This window comes from Lissotriton vulgaris, chromosome 6 (assembly GCF_964263255.1).
Source record: "Lissotriton vulgaris chromosome 6, aLisVul1.2, whole genome shotgun sequence".
Classification (NCBI taxonomy): Eukaryota; Metazoa; Chordata; class Amphibia; order Caudata; family Salamandridae; genus Lissotriton; species Lissotriton vulgaris.
Window position 1 is genome coordinate 225,702,206 of NC_141694.1, and position 9,273 is coordinate 225,711,478.

Below are 9,273 nucleotides of genomic sequence, written 5' to 3' on the forward strand. Positions count from 1 at the left end.
GGAATACCACCAGAGCATAAGAGACACCAAACGGACCTTCATAAGAGACAAAGTCCAGACCAACGTGACCAACGCCAAGGAACTGTTCAACGTTATACAGTAGTTCGCAAAACCCATCTGCAAAGCCACAGACGTGACACCTTCCCAGAAACTCTGCGACAAGCTCAGCTCCTACTTCCATCTTGAAATCAATGCCCTCTACGACAACTTCAGCGAACCAACGACGAGCACCATCCCCCCTACCCACCACCGCCGATAAGCCTACCATCATGTCCTGGGATCCCGATACCATCAAACTCATCACAGCGACCATGAAGAAAACCCACTCAGGATCCCCAACAGACCCCTGCCTACCGCACATCTTCCATAGAGCTGCCACCATCATGGCACCCAAACTAGGACGTACCATCAACGCCTCCCTCAGATCAGGCATCTGCCCAGACGACTGGAAACAGGCGGAGGTAAAACCCCTCCTCAAAAACCCATTGGCTGACCCAACGGACCTGAAATCTACCGGCCCATCTCTCTCCTCCCCTTTTCGGCCAAAGTCACAGAGAGACTCGTGAACACCCAGCTGACCGCCTTCATAGAAAAAAACTCCATCCTGGACGCCTCCCAGTCTGGATTCCACACAACCAGAGTATTGAGACTGCCCTCCTCACCCCCACTAACAAAATCCGCATGCTACTTGACCAGGGACACACTGCGGCCCCCATACTAGACCTCTCTGAAGCCTTAGACACTGTATCTCATCGCACTCTCGCAGCACAACTGCACTACACAGGAATACAAGGAGCCGCCCATGACTGGATCCAATCTTTCTTCTCCGACAGAACTCAGAGAATCTGACTCCCTCTCTTCCACTCCATACCAACGGAAATCAACTGCGGAGTACCCCAGGGATCATTACTCAGCCCCTCGCTTTTCAACATCTACATCGCCCCCCTCGCCACCATCGTCAGACAGCATGGGCTCAGCATCTTATCCTACGACGACAACACCCAGCTCATCCTCTCGCTCACAAAGAACCCCAAAGATACCAGACTCTCTTTCCAGGAAGGTATGAAGAACATGGCAGCCTGGATGAAGGACAGCTGCCTGAAGCTTATCTTAGAGAAGACCGAGGTCCTCAACCTTGATCCCTGCACCTTCGCCTGGGACAACACCTGGTGGCCGTCCGCCCTAGGGAGCCTACTCACCCCTACAGACCATGCTCGGAACCTCGGCATCATCCTCGACCCCTCCCTCTCCATGAACCGCCAGATCAACTCCGTCACCTGGAGAACCGGGCCTTATGGGCCTGGCGGCGCAGGGCACGCCTTAATCCCCGAGTTCACCTGCCTTGTATAAAACAGAGACACAAGACACTCCGTTGAGCGTGGAAGCCAGGTTTATTAGCTACAGCTAAGCACAGTTGTCCCAGAAGTTACACACAAGGTGGATTCTAAGGAGACTACCACTTCAATCCGTGGCGCACAGTCTTTTATAGCAACAGATTTACAGCATCTCACTCCTTCCACATACAAAACGAACCAATAAGAAAAGTTGTTAAACAAGCTATCATGTGTCTCAAATACGCCCCTCTCTCAGACCCCGTGTGCTACCACTCCCATGGCGTCAACAATCCCTTCTTGCAGGTGGCAGGACGTATTTGTGTGCCTCAAAGAATAGTTGTGTGATAGGAGAATACAAGGAGAGAATAGCGAAGGGCAGTCGGATAAGATAGTATAAGGAAAGAATAGGAGAAGGCAAATAGTCGGTCGAGACAGGGATCAGTTGAGCCAGACATGGATTAACGAACTCAGCCAGACCCTGACATCGGGTTTCGAGGACAAGGGCAATGGAGTTACTTATTAACTAAAAGGACACGTAGCAGCTGGAAAAGCAAAAACACATCGTTCGCCGTGCTGCCTGAGTGAGGGCAACACAAAATGGCGGCAGGACACAAAATGGCGGCTAGATACGGGACGAAATCAGAAATCATAGAACCTCAGACCCTCCTTTTCCCATTACTCAGGCAAAACACCAGGGACTCAAGTTAATGTGAGTCGATGTCAATGGCCATGAGGTCATCGAGAATGCTGTAGCATCATTCTAATATTCTCTGTTTTCTGTGACACAGGCTTCGGGACATACAGAGTGGCACAAAGACCACATATTGCAGGTCCACACTGTACACAGGGACAACAAGAGAAAATGATGGCCAAAATCATTCCAAGGAAAGCTTGTATCTTCCATCCCCATGTAGACAGTAGTCCCCAAAACCATCCCATTACAGACCAATCTCCCGTGTCCTGATGTATAGACTCGGAGATGATATCTAACTTAGAGATAGCTTGGTATACTGTAGGAGCATTATCAGGAATGTAAACACAGCAACTAGACCCGATCGATTTACAGACTCCTCCACGATCTGCAAGGATAATATCTAAAACTATCCGATTTTGCAACGTCATAAGACGATCCGCCTGAAGTTCGGCTGTCAGATTACTCAGGGCTCCAGAAGTTTAATTTATGGTAGCCTCAACAACACAAACTAATTTTCTGATGTCTCTGCTATTGGCCATTGGGCCTCAGAAAGGAAGCAACCCTTTAATAAAGTCACCTCCCTCCTGCCCTGCTGTGTCTTTCTGATCAATAACTCCCCTGCCATGTCTTTTCCTGAAATGACCTGCAGGAGCAGTATACGTTGGAGGAAGAAGAAAAGCCACATAACAAGTTCCTGAGAAATAAGTAGGAAGCCATGTATAGGCTCTGTCGTGACAGATAAAATATGTGCCTTGTGATGGCACTAGTGGTGAGGGAATCTGAGGTGTATAGACATAAGTATGGGAGCAGACACTCTTTTCCTGCTGATTTTTAACATTCTGGCCATTAATTTGTAAGCAGAAATTACCTCGATGAGGTACAATCCAAATTGGCGGAGAGCTCCTTCGCTTAGCCTTTTCTGTGAGGCTAGTAACATATCGGGTTATATTCCATCCATCATATGCTCTTTTCTCATCTATGGGAATCTTACTAATCTGAGCAATTTTAGCCAACCACCATATGGACTACCAGAAGGATACAGTAGCTGATTCTGATAAATGTTAGAGAACATAGCCAAATAAGACCAGGCGGAACCTTCACAGGAGAATGGAAAGACTAAATACGGCATACCTCTCTCTGTATTATGAGGCATGAGCCCACAAACCCAACAATTAGTAGTATTCATCACCAGTTGGTGTTGATGCAATAACTGAATAAACTAATTGTTGAAATATTCGGTTCTCCTAATCTGTTCTGTTCAGAAAGTGTATAAAACCGATGTGGAGAGGCAGTAGTAAGGAGAGATAAAGAGACAGAGGTTGGGACAGGTGATAGCTGTACAGCATAAACAACCCAACTTCCACATGCTAATAAAGTATATAAACATATCAAAGTACATAAGGTTATGCCACATGGACTAACTATCAACTTCTTACATTTACTTTTCATGTTTATAGTCTGATCATTTATTTCCACTTTAACACCCATACTCTAAAGCTTTGCTCACTGCAATCTTCCTAGATCACTTAGCTGTGGCCGTTAGCCGTCCTATGACACTGCAAGTCCTGCAGACCTATGTCACTACTCAGGTCACAGCTTAAGACTCCTACCGTGACCCTGCAACTTGATGGATAGTGGAAGAAAAAACATTAATGTCTTTCAAAAAGTATAATCAGAAAAATCAGAAAAAGAAAAGTTCAATTGTCTTTAATCACTCTTGGCCGTAAATTATATCGAGTCTTATTAGGGATCGTCGGGTCCTTAAACCAAGCTTCTGAAATCGCTGTGTTCAAACGCAAATGTAATGGCACGGCCTCTCGTAACACGTCGTCGTCTTCTTTCTCAGAGTTCGTTTGTTCCAGGCGTGCACTACTGAACGGTACAAATCTAGGTACTCTTTCACTTTCGCTATCACCTATGCCCTTACGGATCCATTGGTCAAAAGGTAAAGGAAAAGGTACCCTCTTACAGTGCACGCCATGGATCCAGTTTTTCTTTCCAATGACTTTCACTGCTGAACGTGTTGACAGCAAAACTTGTCGCGGTGGCCCCCAACGAGGTTCCAAATACAGAATAGGTAAATGTACCGATTCTGTAAAATACCGATTCGGTAATTTTACAGATTCGGTAAATCCCAGATGTAGGTAGCACTGTTTACAGTGCTACAGGCCTTCAGAATTCGTTATTTTATCACCCAATACAATTGGGTGGTAAAATACCGAATTCAGGTGTACATGCACATCTGTGCATGTACACCTCTGCCATGTGACACACAGACATGCCCTTAGGGCATGTATGTGTGCCACATGGCACACAAGCTTGGAATTGGGGTGCTACAGAGTGTCAAAGTGACACCCCGTTCACCCTTGCAGGATTCAGTATTTACCGATTCGGTAAATACCGAATCGGTATTTCCCATTGATTCCTATGGGCTTCAAGGCCCATAGGAATCAATAGGAAATACCGATTCGGTATTTACCGAATCGGTAAATACCTAACCTTACAGATTCTGTAATTCTAAAATAAGAATTACCTACATCTGCCCCCTTCCTATTTACCTAGTCTTAAATACCGAATCGGTATGATTCAGTATTTAAGAGTAGGTAAATAGGAATTACCTCCATCGGGTGTAGGTGGCCATTTACCGTCCGGTAACGCCCAAATTCGGCTGTTACCGACCGGTAAATGGGTTTTCAGATGTAGGGGGCCTATATTTTACCGATTCTGTAAATTTACCGAATCGGTAGATTTACAGAATCGGTAAAATACTGAATCGGTATATTTACCGATTTGGTAAATCCACATGTAGGTGGCACTCCTGTGCATGCACAACCTGTGCAATGTGACACACAGACATGCCCTTAGGGCATGCATGTGTGCCACATGGCACACAAGTCCGGAATTGGGGTGCTAGAGGGTGTCAAAGTGACACCCCCTGCACCCTTGCTGAAATTGGTATTTACCGAATCGGTAAATACCGATTCGCTAACGCCCATTGATTCCTATGGGCTTCAATGCCCGTTGGAATCAATGGGCATTACCGAATCGGTATTTACAGAATCGGTAAATACCGAATCTTAACAATTCTGTATTTACCGAGTCTGTATTACCTACATCCCCCCCCTCTATTTTACCACTTCTTAAATACCGATTCGGTATCATTCGGTATTTAAGAAGTGGTAAAATAATATTACCAATATCGGGCCCTTTGTGTGAATGGCTCAGACAGTAGTGCAATCGCTTGAATTCGTTTTGGGGTCAGCCGTCTTCCCTCCTTCGACAAGAGATGACCTAAATATGTAACCTCTTGGCGGCAATATTGCAACTTAGAGGGGGACACCTTATGATGCAGATCAGTCAAATGACGCAACAGAGAAACAGTCACATCCTTACAGACATCATCCGAGTCAGCAGCAATCAGCAAATTGTCAACGTTTTGAATCAAAGAGCTACCTGGAGGTAAAATGAAAGCATCAAGCTGAGATTTCAAAGCCTGACTGTAAATGGAGGGACTTTCGCAATAACCTTGAGGACTACGCTTGAACCGAAAACTTCGGCCTCCGAGAGAGAAGCCAAAAATATCCATACTTTCCTCAGCAATAGGAATACTAAAGAAAGCATTTTTTAGATCGATAACAGAAAACCATGCCGCTAAGGCGGATATCATAGTAAGGCAGGCAGTGATATCTGGGACAACAGGAAACTGGTGGAAAACAATCTTGCTGACCTCCCGAAGATCAATCACAAAGCGATACACAGGAGGCTGAGAAGGGTTGCTGCGTTTAAGAACGGGCAGAACAGGACTGTTACAAACATTACCTCTCGTTTCTTCGATCACACCCTTCTGAACCAGATCATAGATAATAGCCATCAAAGCTCGTTCACCATCATTAGAAATCTTGTACTGTGGATTACGTGGCATCTTCGCATCAGGCTTAATGGTAACCACATAAGGAGGAATCTGTAATAAACCAACATCATTCGGGCCTGTAGCCCAAAGTGTAGCAGGAAGTCATTGCAACTCAGGCGGAATGCTATCTTTCGATAGGTATGTAGGAGAAACCAATTTCTCACCCAAAGTAAGACGCACACCAGAGGGGGAGCAATACAATGTTGCATAGAGACGTTTCAACAGATCCAAACCCAACAAGTTTTCTCCGCAACCAGTCGTTAGAATAAGTGAAGCTTCCAAATTATAAGGACCAATCGAAAGAGGCAAAGGACAAGAAACCGGGTTAGCTACTGGGGCGCCAGAAAATCCTACAGAAACGTTCGTTAAGACAGACATAGGTGCCCCAGGGAGTTTAGAATGAATGATAGACCTTCTCATTGCACCTGTATCCAAAAGAAATGGCTCTGCGACACCCAAAGCAACTACCTCAACATAAGGCCCATTCTGATCCACTGGAACTGATACGACTCCCTTACTTTGTCCATGGCTCTCCTAACTGGAATGAAAATCCTGAACCTCACCGTCAACACAATAATCGTCATTGTAATATTGTGCAGACTGAGTATTCTGCTGATCAAAATATTTCGGAGAATTCTGAGGGGGAAATGAACGCTGTCCCTGAGGCAACGCACCTCGCCCTCTACCCCTAGGTGCTAATTGAAAACCACCACGGCCTCGCGGCCCTTGAAATCCACCATTACGCTGCAATAAAACCGGACAGCTAATCTTAAAATGGCCTTCCTCTTTTCAATAGGCACACTGATTAGGACCAAGAAAAGGTCGTGAAACAAAAGGCTCAGGTTTCTGTAACAACCTCTGAAGCTGAGGAGGTTGTTGAAACTGACGCTGGCCAGAACGAGGGGGATAAGCCTGTTGAAGAAGAACCTTCATTTTTAATTCCTTGGTCTTCTTCTCCATCTTATGTTTCTCTTCCTTGTCCCTATTCTCATAATACTGAGCAGTTGCTAGTATTTGGGTAGACGAAGAAACAGCCCAAGAGCTATCAGAATCTTTTAACTTATGGGACAATTCAGGAAGCAAATTAAATACAAATGTATCCACAAATAATGGCTGTCCTCCTTCAGTACTCATATCCTGACCACTATGATCAATACATGTCTCCTCAAAGCGAGTAAAGAAATCAGAGACACTCTCATCTTTCTTCTGTTTACACGCAGCCTACTTATCCCAGTTAACGCGTAAGGCAGGCATCATCGTCTTCATTAAAGCGATGATTCTACCAGGCAACTGCGCAATCAAATCATCTGGCTTAGCACCACCCACTTGCCGTGCGCCTGCGACAGCTATAGCAGCCCAATTTCCTCCTAAAGCTTGATCGTGGTCCACTCTACGAATCCGAGCCCACAAAGCTTGTGGAACCACATTCCCCATCAGCATATCAATGTCGGCCAAATTCATGATACATGCATCAACAGTATGGGACAGCTCTTTATAATAACCAGCAGGATTTTTACGAGGGTCCGGCAAAGACTGCTTAAGTGCTAACACTTCAGCTTGTTTCCAAGGGACATGTACCCATATACGCTGGAAATGAGAAGGAACACCTGGAACAGCGCCTGCTTGCGGAACCGCTTCTCTCCACACTGGAGGAACTTCCCTCATAGGATAATTCTTCGTTCTCTATCCAACTGCAGGATCAGGCTCAGAAATAGTCTGGGAAAAATATAAGGACCTAAAAGTAACAAGTGTCTTTATAGCACCCTCAACTTCAGGACCCACAATGAGTCCTTTATCAAACCTATCCTGTATATCCAATAGACCCTGAGGAGTTAAATCCAACTCCATATTCTCTCATCCATTAACAAGTGCGTCACACATGGCATTAAATACGTATCTCTGCGTAGGCGCATTTCACTGGAGAAATGTACTCAGTATATCGGGTACACTATACAGTGAACCATTCATTATACATTTGTGAGCGAGAAAGTCAAATACAACTCGTTCCCCAGAATCTGGAATTTGACTACGGGTTTGCCTTTGAGAAAATGCAGGAGTCCTAAACGATTCAAAGAGGGGGGATTAAAGACCAGAGACAGTATCAACTAACCGAGTACGGATCGGAGAAGAAGTAGAGAGTAAAACCGGAGACGCAGTATTAAGCGAAGGAAGAGAAGGACTAGCCGTTACAAGAGAAACTGAAGATGGAGGAGACTGAGGTACAGAAGTTGGTGGTAAAGGAGGTGCAGGTGGCAATGCAGGAAGAGGGAATTGTGGAGGAGCCGGAGCTCCTGGCTGAACAACAGGTTGCTGCACAGGTGGCAATAATACGGGTGCATTAGCACCTGGTGCATAAGGCGGAGGTAATTTTAACAAATGGGACATTAAGGGATCTTCAATAAGATCTTTGCGCTGTGGAGAAGTAGCACCTATCAATTGCCATCCGATGCTGTCTATCTGAGACCTCAATCGCTCGATCAGTCTCATCGTCTTTGAACTGCTGGGCAGCCTGTATGACCATCATATCTTTCATTTTCTTATCTCTTTTTGCTTGTTTAATTTCTCTCTGTTTGGCTTCCTTATGCCAAAGGCGGAAAGAGTCAAACATTGCCGGCCGGGCTTTTCTTTTAAACAGAATTGTTTCCAAATTATCTAATATATCGGGCTCAAAGCTACCATTTTGTGGCCACCACAAAACACCATCTTTCTTCGTGTATCGGATCCATGCCTCATTAAAGGCAATTGGGCCAACACCATGCTTGGATTAGAGCTCATAAGTGGGAGTTCCAACCGGAGGAATCAGACATGAATCCTCGAGCCCGGAATCCCTAGTACAGCAAAAGCAACAAAACTTCCTAAATCCGCTCAGACAAGGCATTTTAAGCACACCGATCCGTTTACTAACTTCAAGGAGTGAAAGCAAAGAACACAGTACAAATGTACTCACCCCTCGGCTTCGGCTATTGCAACAGTCGAATAACAAAAGTCAAAAACAAAACAAAGAAGTGGGCGCTACTCACGAATACCTAACTAAATGGTCTTCTCACGCCAATAGAGGTCCGTCTAACGTCTCGCGATACCAGTCATCACCAGAGGGTCCAAGGCAGGGCGGTAGTCAGGGCAGCAGTCATCAGCAGCCGTTGGAAAGGAGTAGCCGTGCTGCAAAAACCTTCGGTCCACTTCGACATACAGGAGTCGCTTGAAGTGGCTCGCAAAACCTCCGGAATTTTCTTGCGGGCTTCTCACGACCCTCGGGCTGAACCGCTACCACTGAAACCGCCCCACGTTGGGCGCCAGTTGGAGAACTGGGGCTTATGGGCCTGGTGGCGCAGGGC